Source organism: Psammomys obesus, unplaced genomic scaffold, assembly GCF_907164565.1.
Source record: "Psammomys obesus unplaced genomic scaffold, mPsaObe1.curated_primary_1811, whole genome shotgun sequence".
In the NCBI taxonomy this organism is placed as follows: domain Eukaryota; kingdom Metazoa; phylum Chordata; class Mammalia; order Rodentia; family Muridae; genus Psammomys; species Psammomys obesus.
Window position 1 is genome coordinate 3,461,755 of NW_026596244.1, and position 22,105 is coordinate 3,483,859.

Genomic DNA, 22,105 nt, shown 5'->3' on the forward strand with positions numbered 1-22,105 from the left:
AGTATAGTATAGTATAGTATAGTATAGTATAGTATAGTATAGTATAGAATAGTATAGTATTGTATAGTAATTATATTATATTATATGGAAATAAATTAGTTTATAATTCAAAATTAGAGAATTTTGACTTGTTAAAAGCATGATTCTGTAAAAATCTATTAAGAAACATATCAGTTCCCTATATTCACAGGATCTGTATGTTTTAATGATTATAATTATCTTTTTAATAAATGTTCTGAAAGATCCAAATCAACCTGAGGGATGGTAGAGCCTAATTCAAAAGGGCCATAGATAAGAGCCTAATAGATGTATCTTCGTGGTCCTAAGAGGACATTCAAATGGAGTAACTGAAGCTAATTTGATAAAGGAATTACTTATCAAAGTGTGCCAATGGTTTAAAGAAATCTCTGAGAACTGACTGGTAAAGAACTAATAAAAACAGCTCTAAGAATTCCTCCCCTCCATGAGAAGCTCTTTGCAATGCACTGAGGCAGAGTGATTGGTGGGAGAAATGTCTCTCTACCACAGCACTGCCTTGTCATGGGAACATCTGGGTTTCAAACAGCAAAGATAAAGGAATCCAGGCTGAAATGCTCCAATAGCTCTCCTTTCCTTCTCTATAACAAGTAGTAGAATAGATTTTCCTGCAGAAAATTTCCACTTGGAGCTTTTATATTTATTCTGATCCTTCTGACATGCAGAACACAGAAACCCTGCACAAAGTTTCAGGGATCAATATGTAAGGGAAGGTATCCTGAGTGCTCCTAAATAGTGACACTAACAAAAGATGATGATCAGAAAATGCAATTCCATTTGCCTACAAATTTCATGATTTCCTCATTTTTGATTGCTGAGTAGTATTCCATTGTGTAAAAATACCACAATTTCTGTATCCATTCCTCCATTGATGGACATCTGGGTTGTTTCCAGGTTCTGGCTATTACAAATAAAGCTGCTACAAACATGGCTAAGCAAATGTCCTTGTTGTGTACTTGAGAAAATTTTGGGTATATGCCTAGCAGTCATATAGCTGGGTCTTGAGGAAGCACTATTCCTAATTGTCTGAGAAAGTACCAGATTGACTTACAAAGTGGTTGTACCAGTTTACATTCCCACCAGCAATGGAGGAGGGTTCCCCTTTCTCCACAACCTCTCCAGCATGTGTTGTCATTTGAGTTTTTGATTTTGGCCATTTTGATGGGTGTCAGATGAAATCTCAGGGTCGTTTTGATTTGCATCTCCCTGATGGCTAAGGATGTTCAGCATCTCTTTGTTTCTCTGCCATTCTGTATTCTTCTACAGAGAATTCTCTGTTTAGCTCCGTACCCCATTTTTTAATTGGTTTACTTGATTTATTGCTTTTTAACTTCTTTAGTTCTTTATATGTGCTGAATATCAGCCCTCTGTCAGATGTTAGGTTGGTGAAAATTCTTTCCCAATCTGTAGGCTGTTGTTTTGTTCTGATGACAGTGTCTTTTGCCTTACAGAAGATTTTCAGTTTCATGAGGTCCCATTTATTGATTGTTGCTCTTGCTCTTAGAGCCTGTGCTGTTGGTATTCTGTTCAAGAAGTTGTCTCCTGTGCCAATGAGTTCTAGGCTCTTCCCCACTTTGTCTTCTAACCGATTTAGAGTATCTTGTTTGATGTTGAGATCTTTGATCCACTTGGACTTTAGTTTTGTGCAGGGTGATAAATATGGATCTATTTTCATTTTCCTGCATGTAGACATCCAGTTGGACCAGCACTATTTGTTGAAGATGCTGTCTTTTTTTCCATTGAATGGTTTTGGCTTCTAGAAAAGATCATTCTGAGTGAAGTATCTCAGAAGGAGAAAGACACACATGGTATATACTCACTTATATAGATCTGTAAGATATGACAAACATAATGAAATCTGTACAGCTAAAGAAGATAAACAAGAAAGAGGACACGGGGTAAGATTATCAATCCTCACTAAGAAAGACAAATAGGATGTATATTGGACATAGGAGAAAACAAGTAACAGGACAGGAGCCTACTGCAGAGGGCCTCTGAAAGACTCTACGTAGCAGTGTATCAAAGCAGATACTAAGACTCATAACCAAACCTTCAGCAGAGTGCAGGGAATCATATGAAAGAAGGGGGAGTTAGTATGACCTGGAAAGGATAGGAGCTCCACAAGGACCAAATATATCTGGGCACAGGGGTCTTTTCTGAGACTGACACTCAACCAAGGACTATGTATGTATATAACCTAGAATGTCTGCTCGGATGTAGCCCATGGTAGCTCAGTAACCAATTGTTTTCCCATAGTGAGGGGAACAAGGACTATTTCTTACAGGAACTCAATGGCAAGCTCTTTGAACTCCTCATCCCCCAAGGGAGGAGCAGTCCTGCTAGGCCACAAAGAAAGACTTTTCAGCCAGTCCTGAAGATATCTGATAAAACAAGGTCAGATGAAAGGGGAGGAGGTCCTCCCCAATCAGTGGAGTTGGAAAGGGGCAGAGAGGAGATGAGGGAGGGAGGGTGGAATAGGGAGGGAATGAGGGAGCAAGATATAGCTTGGATACAGAGTCAATAAAATGCAACTAATAATAAAAATAAATAAATTCAAAAAAGAAGAAAAAAGAAAAAAAGGAAAAAAAAAAAGCAATTCCATTCCTAAACCACATGTTTTCCCTATGATAAAGAATGGTTGTATATTAATCCTATATGCCAGTTCTAGAAAAGAAGTCTGAATGAGGAGACCTGAAAGGCAGGGGAGTGTGACACTCTTCCTCCACTTCCAGAGCTACCCGGGCATGGCTAAAGCAATCTTGCATCACATTCTGTCTGAAATCCAACCCACATCACTGTCTTGGTTCACACAGCGAGGAAACATTTCCATTCTCTTCTGCTCATTTCTAGAAATGGAAGCCACTGTCTCTGTGTCTTTCCAAACACAATGCTCAGATGACAATAAAGTAGCACTTTATCATAACTCTATCAAACCGAAAAATGTTGAGTTCAACATCTGATTGTGTAATGGTGCTTACTGATAATGATTGCAAACAACACTGTCCACAAGACAAAGATTATTAAAATTCAGTTCTGTGATTTGATGTGTTTTATATATTTGTAGAGTTATTAATAATCTTTTTAACACAAGAAAAATGCACATTGTGCAATGTTCAGCAGTCAATGGTAAGATAATATTTTAATTATGTCACAAGTGGTGGCTTGATGCCATCAGTTTAGTTTTCTATATAACACAACACAGTGTGTTGAAGGTAACAGAAATTAGTTGTTTCTCATGATTCTAAATGTAGGACACTGCATGATCATGGTGCTGACATCATTGGCTCTTTTCTCAGCCAGTAGAGGCCTTTTGCTGTGTCTTCTCACATAGCCTCTCCTTGCTGCTGTTTTCAGGGCAAAAGGGGAGATATGTTATTTAGTTTCTTATCTCATACATGCATCAGACCTACTGTGTTTAGGACCTCACCTTCCTTGCTGGTGTGGCATATGCTAGAATCTTGGAGATAAAACTAAATCAGATTAACTGTGGCTTTGTTTGTGATTCATTTTCTTAATTGCTAGTTGATATGAGAGGGTACAGCCCCCTCTGGGCAACTTCCCCCAGGGAAGTTGTCTGGATGATAGAGGGTCTCTGAAAGACTCTACCTAGCAGTGTAACAAAGCAGATATTAAGACTCATAACCAAACCTCTGGCCGAATGCAGGGAATCAAAAAAGGGTGGGGGGGAGTTAATACGACCTGGAGAGGACAGGAGTTCCACAAGGACCAAATAGATCTGGGCATAGGGTTTTTTCTGAAACTGTTTCTCCAACCAAGGACCATGTATGTATATAACCTAGAACCTTTGCTTGGACGAAGCTCGTGGTAGCTCAATAACCAATTGGTTTCCCATAATAAGGGAAATAGGGACTATTTCTGATACAAACTCAATTGCAGGCTCTTTGACTCCCCCCCCCCCCGGGAGGAGCAGCCTTGCTAGGCCACAGAGGAGGACTTTGCAGCCAGTCCTGAAGAAACCTGATAAACCAGTATCAGATCTAAGGGGAGGAGGTTTTCCATTATCAGTGGACTTAGAAAGGGGCAGGGAGGATATGAGGGTGGGAGGATGGATTTGGGAGGGAAAGAGGGAGCAGGATACAGCTCCCTGGGATACAAAGTTAACAAACTGTAACTAATATTAAAAAAAATAAAAATTTAAAAAGAAAAATATGAGCTGGAAATTTTGATTTTCATCTAATGATTTAGTTTTCAATGGAGGAGAGCATATATTGATTTTAGGTTGCAAACATTTAATTGCCACTTAATAAACATTTTTTAAAGAAAAAAAATAAGGTAGCTGCCATTGTTAGGTTTTCTATTATGTGATGAAACAGCATGACCAAGAAGTAAGCTGTATTGGGAAGGGTTTATAGGCCTTATGCTTCCACATTTTAGTCCATCACTGAAGGAACCTGGGATAGGAACTCCAACAGGACAGGAAGTTGGAGGCAGGATCTGAAGCAAAGGCCATGGAGGAATGCTGCTTATTGGCTTGCTTTCCAAGGCTTGCTCATTGTGTTTCTTATAGAACCCAGGACCACCAGCCCAGATATTTCACCATCAACACTGAGCTGGACCCTCATCCATAAATCATCAATTAAGATAATGCTCTACAGCCATGTCTTATGGAGGCATTTATTTTCTCAACTGAGGTTCCCCACTTTCAGAAAAGTGTAGCCTGTGTAAAGCTGATATAAGACCAGTCAGCAGAGCAGCCAATAAGCACTGTTCCTCCCTTGTCTCTTCTTCACTGCCTGCTTCCAAGTTCTTGCTTCGAGGTTCCTGAATCCAGATTCCTATCATCTACAGCCTGAAAGAAAAATAAACACCCTCTTTTTTTTTACATTAATTCTGTATTGTTCTTTTAAATTACTTATTACAAACTACCAACAAATAAGTATGAGAATAGATTCTATGCTTATCTTAGTCACTTTAAGTTCACAATAAGGGAAAGTGGAAAAGCTCAAAGAGATGTGGCTGTATTCTATTCTTTAACCAACTAAGGCAGTAAAATAAATATGGCTCTCCACGGATTCCTCCTAACTTGTCAATGAGTAGTGAAGATTATAGTGATGCTTTTCTTTTTTAAAATTAATTTATTTTTTAATTAATTACAATTTATTCATTTTGTATCCCAGCAGGAACCCCCTCCTTTCTTAAGTCAATATTGGTGAGTGTTTTATCACTGCAACAGTAAGCAAACTAGAAATCATCTCATTTAAATTTACTCCTGAATAAGTTCAATAGAAACAACTTTAGGAACTGTGTGTTAGTTCAGTTTGTTATTTCAGATTCTAATGAGCTACTTGAAGCTACATATTTTTATAAAGAAACAGTGTTCAACTTCATTAATAATTATGAAGTTTCACATCCTAAATCTGGTGATGGCTTTCTTGTTGGCAGAATCTTGGAGTGACAGACCAAGGCATCTCATGGAAAGGAATAGAAAAATTCCTCTGTATCACAGTTCTAGTTTCTGTCCTTATATGTATCAACCAGTACTCTAACATAGGATTCTACTCTGATGAGCTTATACAAAACCACCATCTCCCAAAGTCCAAACTCTAAATTCAACAGTCAGATAAAGGCCTACTCTCCCAGTGCAATACAGTGGTCTTTACACCTTCATAACATATGTATTTCACAGCAAGTTTCGAGAGATGAACTGGACTGGTAAATGGTGTACGAAAAACAACAATCTGTCTGTTATCCTTAGAATAAATATGAAATCATGGGAAGAAAAAGAGATTTCAAATAGCAGATTATTTATTGCCATAAAACAGCCAAAGTAGTATTTGAAATAATGAAATAATCTAACATTTTAAGTCATATAGACTATATAAGAAATAAGGAGGAAGTCAAGATATGTGACTGTAAATCAGAACATTTCACTAGGAATTTAATCTCTTACACCTTGAAAACTGACTTGGCAGGGGACCATGTTGAACATCTAAATATAACAGAAATATTGAGAGCTCAATGCAGCCAGCTAAAGACACTAGTAAGAAATGAATAAAATACTGAAATGTAGGTACATGTTGTGGGCAACTTTAAAAACAAAAATGATTTAAAGAATAGTTTCACTTTGTAATGGAACCAGCATTTTCTGCAAAGAAATATTAAATATTTCCACTTGACAGCAATTAACTAAAAGCTTTCAAGTCTACAAAAGCTGTCAGAACAGTGACAAGCTTTGATAAACAAGTACAATGTTTGACTCATTAATTGATCATTCTGCATTAGGAAAAATAATGTAAAACTTCATGAATCTGTGTGTAAATGCATAGTAAGAGTGATTTAACAATGCAGAAGAATAAAAAACCTGGTGTGTATAATTTATTCCACAGTGACTTTAGAATTCTATATTTAATGTGTTGACTTCAGCAGTGAAATTATGCTAGATTAGCTTATTAAGACCTGAACACAATTGAAGCTTATGGGTAATTGTCCTGTAGCCATTCTATATGATGTGGTATCTACTGCCCAGAAATATCATCTCACATTTTCTTTAACAGAGCCCTTAGTGCCATATTCGTCTACTAAAGAAGAGATGAAGCTTTAGCTCAGTATTAGAGCACTTGTTTATCAGGTACAACGTCCTGGCTCCCCTCCATTGCTATTTAAAGAAACAAAGAAAGTAAAAAAACACTTAACTGATAATGTCTAATAACGTACTAAATAAAAATCTATATTCTAGTATACGGACCCTATGATCTCTATAAACATCAGGTAAAGAAAGTAATCATGCTCAACTGGAACAAACTGATCAGATAAACCCAGTAGAAAACAGCTTTCCAGCATTTCCTCCATTCTCTGCATTGCCACAGAGAAATGTCTTCTAAGCTGAGCCTCTGACTAGCATTATTCAAAGCTATTCAATGCATCCTATTGAAAGTTTGAAAGTTTTTCTGCTTCTGGGTTACCTCACTTAAGATGATCTTTTCTAGATCCCACCATTTGCCTGCAAACTTCATGATTTCCTTGTTTTTAATTGCTGAGTAGCATTCCATTGTATAAAAGTACCACAATTTTTATATCCACTCCTCCGTTGAGGGACATCTGGGTTGTTTCCTGATTCTGGCAATTATGAATAAAGCTGCTATGAACATGGATGAGAAAATGTTAGATACTCACTCATAAGTAGTTATTTGACATATAATATGGGATAAACAAACTAAAATCTATAGTCCTAAAGAAGCTAAGCAAGCAGGCTGACCCTGGGTAAGATGTTCAATCCTCATTCTGAAAGGCAAAAAGAATAGACATCAGAAGAGGGAGAAAACAGGGAACAGGACAGGAGCCTACCACAAAGGCCATCTGAAATACTCTACCCACCAAGGTATCAGAGCAAATGCTGAGACTCATAGCCAAACTTTGGGCAGAGTGCAGGGAATCTTATGAAAGAAGGGGGAGATAGAAGAACCTGGAGAAGACAGGAACTCCACAAGGAGAGCAACAGAACCAAAAAAATAAAAGCCCAGGGGTCTTTTCTGAGCCTGATACTCCAACCAAGGACCATGCGTTCAGATAACTCAGAATCCTCACATAGATGTAGTCCATGGCAGCACCCTAGTAAGGGGAACAGGGACTGTCTCTGACATGAATTCAGTGGCAGGCTCTCTGATTACCTCCCCCTAAGGGGGCATGCAGCCTTACCAGGCAACAGAGGAAGACAATGCATCCAGTCCTAATGAGACCTGATAGGCTAGGGTCAGAGAGAAAGGAAGGAGGACCTTCCCTATCAGCGGACTAGGGGAGCAACATGGGAGGAGAAATTGTGGGAGAGATAGTGGGATTGGGAGTGGATGAGGGAGGGGGCTACAACTGGGATACAGAATAAATAAATTTTAATATATAAATAAAAAGGAAAAAAAATTAAAAAAAGAAAAATTAAAAGTGACTGGCTTTGGGGAATAAACAACATGTTCTTACTTAAAGGGAAGTCATGGAGGCTCATCTCCAAGTGTAATCAGTTACACCTACCAATTAAGGACAGAACCAGAGACCTCAGGAAGGTTTGCCATATTGTTTGTCAAATTGACTATACACTTCAGTAAAAGGAAAACCCATAGGAAAGAGTGAGTATTGAATGTATTCAACTCTATGCACAATGGACCTGACATTATTAGAAGATCTAATGAATGAGCAGCCAATACAGTTTTTTGATTAGCATGTTTCCCAAGCACCAAAAAAATATGCTGCTTCTTTGCCTATTCAGTTTCATCTTTAAATAAGCTAGACAGATTCTGATGGATTCTTTGTTTCTATTTTACCAGTACTTTATTATGTAGCTTACTGCATGTGAAGAGCAAGTCAGCATGTAGTACCAAGTTTACATCATCATAGAACTTCAACATGCACATTCTACTTAATGTAGCTCAAGTGTCAGGAATACAGGATAATAGTTATACTTATGGGTGGGGACTTGTCCTGACAGTTGTGTTCACATTAACTATGGGTTTAGGGGGCTGGAGAGATGGCTTAGAGAGTAAGAACACTGGCTGTTCTTCCAAAGGTCCTGAGCTCAATTCCCAGCCACATGGTGGCTCATAACCATCTATAGTGAGATCTGGTGCTCTCTTCTGGTGCTCAGATACACATGCAGGCTGAAAGCTATATAAATAATGAATAATAAATAAATTTAAAATTAAAAAAAGATCTTTTCCAGATCCCAACATTTACCTGAAAATTTCATGATTTCCTTGGTTTTTTATAGATGAGTAATATTCCATTGTGTAGGTATACCACAATTTGCATCCATTCCTTCACTGAGGGGCATCTGGGCTATTACAAATAAGGATGCTATAAACATGGTTGAGCAAATGTCCTTATTGTGTACTTGACCCTCTTTTGGATATATGTCTAGGAATAGGATAGCTGGATCTGGAGGAAGCACTATTCCTATTTGTCTGAAAAAGCGCCAGATTGCTTTCCAGAGTGGTTGTACAAGTTTACATTCCAACCAGCAGTGGAGGAGGATTCCCCTTTCTCCACAGCTTCTCTAGCATGTATTTTTTATCTTAGCCATTCTGCTGGGTGTAATGAGAAATCTACTAAAATCTGTACACCTAGAGAAACTATTCAAGAGGGAGGACCCTGACTAAAATGCTCAATTCCTATTCAGAAAGGCAAAGAGGATGGACATCAGAAAAAGAAGAAAAGAGGGAACAAGTCAGGAGCCTGACACAGAGGACCTCTGAAAGGCTCTGCCCTGCAGACTATCAATGTAGATGCTAAGATTTAGGGGCAAACTTTGGGCAGAGTGCAGGGAAACTTATGAAAGAAGTGGGAAACAGTAAGATCTGGAGAGGACAAGAACTCCACAAGGAGAGCAACAGAACCAAAAAATCTGAGCACAGGGGTCTCTCCTGAGACTGATACTCCAACCAAGGACTATGCATGGAGATAACCTAAGACCCCTGCACAGATGTAGCCCATGGCAGTTCAGTATCCAAGTGTGTTCCATTGTAATAAGAACAGGGACTGTCTCTGACATGAACTGATTGGCCTGCTCTTTAATTACCTCTCCCTGAGGGGGAAGCAACATCACCAGGCCACAGAGCAAGACAATGCAGCCACTTCTGATGAGACCTAATTGACTAGGATCAGAAGGAAGAAAAAGAAGACCTCCCCTATCAGTGGACTTGGGGAGGGGCATGCATGCAGGGGGTGGAGGAAGAGAGGGATTGGGACAGGAGGAGGGAGGAAATCACAAGGGGGATACAAAGTGAATAAAGTGTAATTAATAAAGAAATAAATAATATAAAAAAGAATCACCATTACAAAGCCTTAAAAGAAAAAAAGAAAGAAAGAAAGCCAGATTTGGGCCCTGGCTTTCCTTTAACTATGGGTTTAGAAATCTTATTAGGCAGGTACCTAGAAGCTGTTGGTCCTGGAACATTACACAAATGTACAAGTGATGTAGTCTAGAATGGAGTTGAAGAAGCAGCTGGGTGAAGAACAGTGTGGTAATCAGCCCTCGGATGATGCCTTATGCCAGGAGCTACAGTTCTCAGCTTTCCACTGTAAGTCTCTTCTCTGTAAGCGAGGCCTGTTGGGCAACACTTTTGTTCTTATGACTTTGAAGCTTGGATACAACATATAGAAAGGCCAGGTCCTGATCAGATGTAGCCCATAGACAGCTCAGTCTCCATGTGTGTTCCCTAGTACGGGGAGAAAAGACGAACGTGGTTGCCTTCTCCTTGATCACTTCTCCCTTATGGGGCAATCTAGCCAGCTCACAAAGAAAGAGGATCCAGAGAGTCCTGATGGGACCTGATAGGCTAGAGTCAGGCAATAGGGGAGGAGGACCTGCCACATCAGTAGAATAGTGGAGAGGGAGAGGGGAGGAAGAGGGAGCGAGGGTGGGACTGGGAAAGGATGAAGTAGGGCGCTACAACCAAGATACAAAGTGAACAAATTGTAAATAATAATAATAATAATTAAATGATACCTACCAGAGCCAAAAAGTGGCAAATCTGCTGTCACCAAAAATTTGAGATCCTTAAGTGCAAAGTTTCCCTTTTGTATGTCAAATGTCCATATAACCAAATATGGTGTCTCTCTTCACGTCATCATGATATCGAAATAAGAAAGTCCTGGTAGATTAACTATTGTCATTTCTGTTAAAAACAAAAACAAACAAACTAAAGGACAGGTGTGCTTCAAAGAGAAGTATTTTGTCTATTGTCAATGTCCACTCCACAACTCTACAGCTCTAAGATGTTGATACATATCAATAAAGACAGAGCATTAGTAGGTTCATGATTTCCTGGAAGAAAAAAATAAAAAACATTTAAGAAAAGTTAATGGGGAATGGTATGTTGATTACATTTTAGAGCCAAATGGGAATGAAGGCTTCTTCCAATTTGCTGCTTGTCTATAAGGAAGAATCAGGAATTTGTAGATCAAATACAGGTCAGCAGGTTCAGAGACAGCTTCAAATTGGTGCCCTCACTACAGTAACTGTCACGCATGGAGGTAACTGACTGTACTCAAGAACTGGACAGTCAGCCTCAAAGAAGCCCACTCCATTGTAAACTCTAGTCTAAAGGATACATCTAAAGAATTCAAGAGTTTCCGGCTACTAAAGAAAAGCATTTATGTGGTGAATTAAAGAAAGAAAATCCAAGGCGGCTACTGGCTAAAATCAGGTAAATCATTGGAATTTCAGTTATTTTAAGATAAGCTTCAGTTGTTGTAAGATAAAGGGATAGATTTTCTTTCAGGAAGAAAATTACAGCATTTTTAGGTTCAACTCATAATATACTCTATCTCGCTAATTCCAAATTATTGCAAGGTAGTAAAAGTTTTCAAGGATGTTTGCAATAGAATTTTCAAGATAAACTGTATAATACACACTGAATAATATTTGAACTTTTGCCACTCAGAATTGAGGTGGTTATTTTTTCAGTTTTTTTTTTTTCATTGAAAAAAGTTTTTACAATATATTCTGGTTAAATTTTCTCCTCCCCCAACATCTTCTAGATCCTCTTTTGTTCCTGTATCCTGTCCCATTCAAACCTACTACTTCGATTTTTCTCTCTCTCATTAGAAAACAAACTGGCACCTAAAAATGCAAAGCAAAAAATAAAATAAATAATAAAATAAAATAAAATAAAATAAAATAAAATAAAAACAAGCAGAAATAGAACAAATTAAACTGACAGGAAAGACTCAAAGTCTAAGAAACACATAGAGATGTGCAGACACACTTTCCAACACACTGAAATCCCACAAAAATTAATAACCACAAATCATAGTATATAAGCAAATACCTGTAAAGTAAAATAATAAATAAATAAATAAAGCCCAAAATAAAACATTCTGAGGCAAAAAGGAAAATTCCAGAAAAATTCCATTGTGTGTTAGCCGCCAACTGCCTGGTATACAGTATGCCCTAAATGTGGTCTGAATTACCTGGTCAGAGTCTGTGGGAGGAAGATAAATTTTCCTATATGAAGAGTGGTCAATTGGAGTGGGTATCTGGGTTTCAGACGGGGGTTGTGTCTACTGTCCCCTCTTAGTGCTGGGACTCCATCTGATTTAGACCTGTGCAAGTCAAGTGCATGCTGCCACCGTTCATATTTGCTCAGTTCTGTTGTGCTTAGATAGCATTGTTTCCTTGGATTCCTCCATTACCTTTGCCTCGTAAAAATGTTTCTGCCTCCTCTTCTGCAGGGTTCCCTGAGACAAGAGGGGAGGAATTTTATGAACCATCCTATTTAGAACTGAGTATTCCAAGGTCTCTCACTCTTTGCAATTTGTCCAGGTGCCTGTCTGTGTATGTTCCCATCTATTGCAGGGAGAAGCTATTTTGATGATGGTTGAACAAGAAACTGATGTATGAGTTTAGCATAATGTCATTAGGAGTCATTTTATTGCTACATTCCTTTACCAGACTGTCGTATTTTGTTTTCCCTTAGACCATGGCCTATCAAACTTCTAGTGTTGAGCATGTGTTCTGTGTCAGTGGACAGCAAATCCATTTAGACAGTGATTGGTTTTTCCCAGATCTTTGTGCCCCTGCTGCACCAGCATATTGTGAAGATAGCTCACCACTGTAGATCTCAGCATTTGTAGCAAGATTGGTGTTTATCCTTCTCATCTGGTAATGTGTGTATTCTTTTAGTATCGTAAGCACCAGTTAGTAGTGGTGGAGTTTCTAGGTAGGTACTAGTTCAGCTTCTCTGTATTCCTGATTTTAGTGGAATTGCTTTGAGTTTCTTTCAATTTTAGCGGATGTGGGCTAAGAGCTTGCTGTAAATTGCATTTATTATATGGAAATATATTTCCTGTATCCCTAATCTCTATAAGATATTTATCATGAAGGGATGTCAGATTTTATAAAAGCCCTTTTGAGCATGTTATGCTATAATCATGTGGTTTTTGCATTTCAATCAGTTTATATGATTGATTACAATTATCAATTTATGAATGTTGAACTTTCCATGATTTTCTGGGGTGTATCCTAATTTGACCATGGTAGATGATCATTATGATGTGTTCTTAGATTTGCTCTGCAAGCAGTTTATTGGAAACAGTTTTTCAACATTATGAGGAAATTTGGTCTGGAATTCTCTTTGTTGTTGACTATTTATATGGTTTAGGTATCAGTGTAACTGTGGACTTTGTAAAAGTAATTGGACAATGTTTCATTTGTTTCTATTTTATGGAATGATTAAAGGAATAGTGACATTAATTCTTCTTTGAAAGTCTGGTAGAGTGTAGTGCTGTAGTCATCTATCTCTGAGCTCTTTTTGATTGGAAGACCTTTAATTACTACTTTGATATCATGAGTTTTTACTGGTCTGTTTAAATTGTTTATTGGTTCTTGATTTTACTTTGGTAGGTAATACATATCAATTATTGATTTTTGTTCAGATTTTCCGTATTGGTAGAGTATAGACTTTTAAAGTATGCTCTTGTGATTCTCGGGATTTCCTTAGTGTCTGTTATGATAGTACTCTTTTCATTTCTAATTTGGTTAATTTAAATCTTTTCTCTTTGCCTTTTAGTTAATTTGGCTAAGTGTTTGTCAATCTTAGTGATTTTCTCAAAGAACCAAATTTTTATTTCATTGATTCTTAGTATTGTCTTGTTTGTTGGTTTCTATTTTATTGATTTAGGACTTAAGGTTGATTTCTTCTTAACATTTACTACCAATACTTTGGGGTATTCATTTTTTTTTTGTAGAAATTTCATTTTTGCCATTAAGTTGCTAATATGAAATCACTCGATTATTTTATTATAGGTTATTAGTACTGTGAACATGTGTCATGTAATTGAATTCATTGTGTCCTTTAGTTTAGGGTTTTGTGTTTTGATTTTCATTCAATTCTAGGAATTTTTTTTATTTCTTTCTCTATTTTTTTTTTGGGGGGGGGAGTTCAAGGAATGAAGACAGGATTTTTCTGTGTAGCCTTGGCTGTACTGGGCTCACTTTGTAGACCAGGCTGGCCTTAAAATCATACAGATCTGCCTGCATCTGCCTTCCCAAGTGCTGGGATTACAAGCCTGCACCACCACCCCAGCTTTAATTATTTTTCTTTTTTTATTACAATTTATTTACTTTGTATCCCTGCTGTAGCTGCCTCCCTCATCTTCTCACAGTCCCACCCTCCCTCCTTCTTTTCTCTCTATGCCCCTCCCCTAGTCCACTGATAGGGGAGGTCCTACTCCCCTTCTATCTGACCGTAGGCTATCAGGTCTCATCAGGCTGCATTGTTCGCCTCTGTGTGTCCTGTCAAGGCTATATCAAAGAGCCCTCCACTGAGTTCATGTCAGAGACAGCCTTTGCCTCCATTATGAGGAAACACCACTTGGAAACTGAGCAGCCTATGGGATTCCTCTGAGCAGGGTTCAGTGTCCTGTCCATGCATAGTAATTGGTTGAAGTATCCGTTTATACAGTGCTCCCTAGCCCCAGATTTTTTTTTTTTTTTTTTTTTTTTTTTTGGCTCTGTTGGTCTCCTTTTGGAGCCCCTGTCCCCTCCAGGTCTTTCTTTCTTCCCCTTCTTTCATAAGATTCTTTGCACTCTGCCCAAAATTTGGCTATGAATCTCAGCATCTGCTTTGAAACCCCAATCAGTAGTCTTTCAAAAGTCTTCTGTTGCAGGCTCCTGTTCTGTTCCCTGTCTTCTCCCACTTTTGATGTCTATTGCATTTGCCCTTCTAAATGAGGATTTAGCATCTTCCCTAGAATCCAAAGCTTCTGTAAATCAAAGGACACCATCATTAGAGCAAAGAAACAGCCTACAGTCTGGGAAAGGTTCTTCATCAATCCTGTAATTGACAGAGGGCTAATATCTAGAAAATGTAAAGAAGTTAAATGGAGTTAAATGCCAACAAACCAAGTAACCCTATTAAAAATGGGGTACAGAGCTAAACAGAGAATTATCAATAGAGGAATATAGAATGTGAGAGAAACAGTTGGAGAAATGTTGAACATCCTAGTCTTCTGGGAGATACAAAGCAAAACAACCCTGAGACTTCACCTTATGCCCATTAGAATGGATAAAACCAAAAACTCAAGTAATAACACATGCTGGAGAGGATGTGGAGAAAAGGAAACCCTCCTCCATTGCTGGCGGGAATGTAAACTTGTACAACAACTTTGGAAATCAATCTCGTGCTTTCTCAGAAAATTAGGAATAGTACTCTCTTAAAATCCAGCTATACCATTCCTAGGCATTTACCCGAAATATGCTTAACTACACAACAAGGACATTTTCTCAACTATGTTTATAGCGGCTTTATTCGTAGTAGCCAGAATCTGGAACAACCTAGATGTCACTCAACTGAGGAATGGATGCAGAAATTTTGGTGCATTTACACAATGAAATTACTTAGCAATTTAAAAAAAGGAAATAATGAAATCTGCAGGCAAATGGTGGGTAAGAGAAGATCATCTTAAGTGAGGGAACTCAGAGGCATAAATACACACATGGTATATACTCACTCATAAGCGGATATTAGCCACAAAATATAGGATAAATATATTAAACTTTGCTACTTCATAATGGCTTAAAATTTTTACTAATTAATTTTAAAATATTCATAGTTGGCTTTTCATCACAATACAATTTAAAGAAACCCGAATTTCTTGCAACATGGCATAAAAGTTTGAATTTCACATTAAGATATTTAATAAGTTATATAATTTATTAAATATTTTTATTCTCAGGCTTTCTCATTATATATTAAAAACAAAACAACTTTATAATAATAGTGCTGATTTATATAAATATTTTAACAAGTTGTCTAGAGCGTAGTATAATATGATTTTAAGGATCATTAACTGTCATTATCATGCATATGGAATATGTTATTGGTACAACAATAATTTTACCACTGGTAAGTTATAGCAGGAAGTATCAACTAGCACTGCTAAAGACAGCTCAACTGATTGACATAATGTGCCAGTAAATATGGACTGTCAACTTGAAACTTAGTATCAGCTAGGACACAAACTCTATAACAGTGGTTTCTTTTTTTTTTTTTTTTTGGTTTTTTTAAAAATAATTTTATTTTTTATGTTAATTACAATTTAATTACTTTGTATCCCAGCCGTAGCCCCCTCCCTCATTCCCTCCCAATCCCACACTCCCTCCCTCATCTCCTTCCTGCCCCTTTCCAAGTCCACTGCTAGGGGAGGACCTCAGTGGTTTCAACTTCACTGCAACATGTGAATTCCTCATGTTGTGAAAGCCCTCAACTTTTATTTTGTTGCTCCTTCGTAACTGTAATTTTGATATGTTATAAATCATAATGTAAATATCTGATATTCCCAATATATGCTATGTGACCCCTTCAAGGGAGTCAGGACCTACAGGTTGAGAAAATGTGCTCTGGAATTTATCAGCTATTATGATTCCAGTAATGTTTTCAGAAGATGAGATAGTTCACTTATTTCTTCGTGAGCTGGGTTCCTGGGATGAATGAACTGGTGAAAGCAATCTGGAAACAAGCTTTCTTCTCTCTTTGCTTCCTGGCCATAAATACAATGTTTTACAATCCTGCCTACATAAATACAATTGTTCTCTTCGCCATTAATCCTTTCCTGTCATCATTGATTCTTATCTTCAAACTCTGAATTAAATAATCACATCTTTTCTTAAGTTGCTTTTGCCAGACATTTTGTCAAAATGAGAAAATATTACTAATAAACATGTAAAGATAACTATACAGTATTGTGTAGGGTGATAAATTACCTTTAAATTTTCTATTATTTTTTTAAATATATCTATTTATATAATATATATGTAATATATGATTGCAAACAGCACCAAGACAATAATAATCAGAATTTAACAGATAAAGGTGACTCAGCAGTATTTAGACTACCTTGTTTTTATCTTACTTAATCATCAAAAACTTCATGGCAATTTCTTTACATGCACAGGCTTTAGGCCAGGACCAAGCCTCCTGTTCCTGAAATCTTGTTTAAAAAAAGAAATTCAGTATTTCACAGTGTCTTCCAGTGGAAGTTTACATGAAAGAATAGTGAGAATAATAATAAGAAATGCACCTTTCTGTGTACAAGTTGTTATGTCAACATAGCATTATGTAAACTATATGAGGAAAAACTTAAAATAGCTACAGTCCGTTCATTCTCTTTGCCTGTAGGCTATATCTGTGGAGGAATGAAAAAGTCTAAGTATTTAACCTCATGTCCTTATTAGGAATTTTCTTGGCCTCTGGGTAAAGAGAATAATGTTACTTACAAATAAAGGGTGGTTTTCAGATGAATTCTTTTTACAGGATGCCCCGAGTTTAGGATTACTTATAATAAATAAATCTAGGGTTACAGATTTATGACACTTGGTGGTTTATTACATAAACTATAGTACACAACAGTAGTAGCTAAAGTTCTTTTCTAGCTTTGTTGGAAAATAAGCTTTCATTAGAGACCATATCTGCCTATGGCTAGAAAACTCAAGTTTCAAGTAAGATGGAGAAAATATTCTGCTCATGTTTTTTCAGAGCAACCTCTGTTTTCTTTGAGCCTTTAAATTAATGAGACTAAATATCTTTGACTCACAGGAGATCCCTTTAAAAATGTGTTTCCCAGTGTTAGCTTTAAAAAACATAGATCCACCAACCAAAACATACTCATCAATGAATTTCTCCAAATGATAGGTATTCTTTCAAACTCATGAGGAGGTGAATGTTCACTTTGTACTCCCATAGTTTCTAAGTCCTTCCGTGATCTACATACAAGGCAATGTAAGTAAAATTACTCTTATTGTCCCTTAAGGGTAATGACATAAAAGTCTTTATAGTGTGAAGTTTCACTCAGCTACTCTGGCACCCAAGCTTATACCCATCCCTTGTTCATCTATTACTACTTTTAAATATATGCACTGATTTTTTCATTTCCCTTTCTATGAGATGAATTCAATGAATTCAAGAAATAGTTCTCCACTTTCGAACATGATACGAAATCCCATAATATTAAAAAAGAGTGCCTTATTGGTTTTGCATTATTATATATATATCCTTCTAAGTTACATATATTCAAAAATAATAACTCCATGGACGTTAGGTAGCTCTTCAGCACTAGAGTCCCAGACCCAGTGATATGAAATGATTCTTCTCTAATGAAGTTTCTTTGATGTCTCTCTTCACCCGCTCTTGAAAAGTCACTTTTAATTACACCCTGACATTTATTTTACTTTATACCAAAGAAATACAAAAATAAACTCTATAGCTTTTAGTGAAATTGATATGGGTTTGGCCTCATAGTAAGTCAAAATTGAAAGAAGTCTGCTACAAAGACATTGAAAAGGCTTGAAAGAAATTACTCCTGGATTTCATCTAAAAATAAAGTGCCACTTCTATGCTACATAGGTAGAAATAGCTCTCCTTTTTTGACACATTATCCAAGGGGATTTATAACATTACTCTAGAATAATGAACTCTGGAGAGGATTGTGAGATGATGAATAATTACAAGAAATAGAGGTCTTTTTGATGTTACTTCCAGGTACTTCTAATTCTGAGTAAATAAATGTTACAGGGAATAGAAAGTCAGCTGAGAGGAAGGATGAGTTAAGCCTACATTGTGTTTTACTGGGGGTTCATGAGCACATGAGCGTCATGTAATATAATCTAAGTCCATGGCATTACTCCACAAATAAGGTCATTTTAGTTACACTTTTATAATACAGTTGAATGTATAACTTATTCAAGAAAAAAAAATCACATGATAGCAGATGACTTCCACTTCACTGGAAGACAAATGGAAGACAATTAAGACAATTAAGTCAGTTAATTTAACATTAATTTTTCTTTCTGCAGATTCTTTCTTTTAAGGGTTTCGGTAGAGGAGAAAGGTGGCTAAAAATGACTAAAACTTACCATCAAACAATAAAAACATTTTAGTGCACTAGAACACTCTGCCCTATGATGCAGACCTTTTAAAAGTTATTTATGATCTTTTGGGCTTTTTTTTTCATTCATAAGCTCCATTGCTTAGAGGAAAAATAATCATCTGCATTCAACTTATCTTTCTACCAAATACGTCATTATAATTATAGATATATGGTCATCCTGACTGTCTATTACTAGTCACATGCCACAGATTTTGAGACAGAATTTCAAGCATACCTACAAGGGATGGGAAACACCACTAATAAGGAAAACCTTAAGCTGGAATATGGTTACTATGGATGTTGATTATGCTGTACAGTTTAACTGTCCTTTGAAATTCTCCACAGAAGTGAAGAACATGGTGGACTACCCTCACATTAACCAGGCACTGTATATTGAGTTTCTCTGAAGGGGAAGGATAATCCAAGTAGAACTTTTCCCTTTTGGTGAGACAAGTCTTAGAGAATAAGTTTGAAGTCATTAGTGGTCAAAACTCTCAGCAACTGGAAGAATGAGCTGCCAGATCCTAAAGGGACTTCTGGATGAAACACTGTAGTGCTTATTCCTGCATGCCTCAGATACTGCCATCATGTACTCATCATGATTTATCTTATTCCTGATCTGACATTTATAAGAGACAAATACTGAATTTAAAAATGAGATTAGTGCCAAGAATCATCACTGTGAATCATACATCTTTATTATGGTTTCTAAACCAAATATTAAAATATAAATATGAAAATTGGGAAAATCCATTAATGTCCACTTATGTTGACTTTAGGATATGGATTGTTAGTGGAATTTATTTAATTTAGTATTTCCCCATAGTTTTATAAAAATTTCACATGGGGAATTGTACTTTCACACAGTGGAAAAAGGATAGAAAAAGGGAAACAGTCTTGTTCTTTGCTCAGTTCCACTACTACTGTATACCTCCTTTAAGCTCTCCACAGATTTCTTGACATATTTGATATTTAATATCAATTTCAAAAGCATCACTAACTAAAATTTAATTTTGAATTTATTTTAGTACCAAATAATGCATCAGCTGCAATTAGTAAATATATTAAAAATATGTAATTATTGAGGTTCATTACATGGATATAAAGAAAAATCTGAGAGAAATTCTTGCCATTCATGAATCAAGCCACCATCCCTGTGATTGTGCATTGGAATGGCCTGTTTCCTTGGTGTCCTCCATCTACTATGGCTGGTGAAATTTTTCTGCCTTTTCTGCCCTCTGTTTCCTGAGCCCTGAAGAAAAGATTTAATGGAAACTTCTCACTTACAACCCAGTTTTCTGCTTTTCCGTTCTTGCAGATGAGTGTATCTGGCCATATTTTGAGGTTCTTGATCCACAGGCAGTTGAGTTTTGCGCATGCTGATCATTACAGATCTTTCTCCACTCTTCTAAATGCAACATCTAGTTTTACCAGCACCATTTGTTGAATATGCTATCCATTTTTTTTAGTGTGGATTTCTGGCTCCTTCACCAAAAGTAAAGTGTCCATGGGTGTGTGAACTTATTTCTAGGCTTTCAATTTGATTCTATTGATCAGCTTGACAGTTTTTGACAATAACATGCTGCTTGTATTGCTATACCTCTGCTGTAAAATTTGAAATAGAAGATGGTGATACCTCCAATAATTATTTTTTAAATTTTTTTCTAATTTTTAAAAATTTATTTGTTCACTTTACACTGCTAATCTCAACCTCCTCCCTACTCTCTTCCGAGACCTACCATCCTACTCTATTCTCCCTTTTCCCCTTCCTTTTTTCCTCAGAAAAGGGGAACCTCCCCCCAAAAACACACACACACACACACACACCAACTCACCCCAGCATATCAATTTGCATCAGAACTAAGCACATCATTTTCCATTTGAGGCCCAACAAGACAGTCCACCTAGGGAAAAAAATGATACAAAACCGGCAACAGAGTCCGTGTCAGAGACAACCCACACTCTAATTGCTAAGGGATCCTCATGATGATCAAGCTCAATCTTTCCATCAGTTAAAAATGTGTAACGGACTTTGGTCCAGTCAATGCATACTCTTTGGTTGATAGTTCAGTCCCTGTGAGCCTTCCACAGTCTTCTGTTAGTTAACTTTGTTGGACTTATATAGAGTTCTTGTCCCTTCTGTGTCCCTCTATCCTTCCCCCAACTCTTCAAGAAGACTAGGGCGCTCTGCTTCATGCTTCCCTGAGGCTCTCTGCTTGTGTTTCGATCTGTTGCTGGGTGGATCATCTCAGAGGACAGTTATGCTAGTCTCCTGTCTGCAAGCATAACCAGTTTTTGTTTTTTTTTTTTTTTTTAACAGTGTCAGCGGCTGGCTCTCTCCCATGGGGTGGGTCTCAAGTTCCACCAGTCATTGTTTGGCCATTCCCTCAATCTCTGCTCCATCTTTTTCTTACACTTCTTATGGCAAGGTTAAATTTTAGAATGAAGGTTTTGTGTGTGGGTTGGTGTTCTCTTCCTTCCACTGTAAATCCTGCCTGGTTATAGGAAGGGGCCACTTAAGGCTCCATATCCTCACTGCTAGTAATTCTTTTATTGTTTAGGATTGTTTTAGTTTTGTGTTTCCACGTGAAGCTGAAAATTGTCCTTCCAACTTCTAATTGTACGATAATTTTGATGAGAATTGCACTGAATTTATAGATTGCTTTTAATAAGATGGCCAATTTTGCAATATTATTTCTACCAATCCAAGAGCATGGGCAATCTTTCAATTATCTAATATTCTTCTTCAGTTCTTTAATATTTTAAAAATTTTATTAAACAAGTCTTTTATTTGTTTGGTAGAGTTAACCCAAGATTTTTCTTTTTTTTTTTACTTTCTTTATTTTTGATTTTTATTAATAACAGTTTATTCACTTTGTATCCCACTTGTAACTCTCTCCCTCCTCCTCTCCGAATCCCACCCTCCCTCTCTCTTCTTCCTCCCTCAGTCCACTGATAGTGGAGGTCTTCTTTCCCTTCCTTCTGATCCTAGTCCATCAGTTCTCATCAGGAGTAGCTGCACTGTCTTCCTCCGTGGCCTGGTAAGGCTGCACCCCCGTGAGGGGGAGGTGATCAAAGAGCAGGTCAATCAGATCATGTCATACACAGTCCCTGTTTACATTACTATGGAGGCCACTTGGAGACTGAGCTGTGTGTGTGTGTGTGTGTGTGTGTGTGTGTGTGTGTGTGTGTGTGT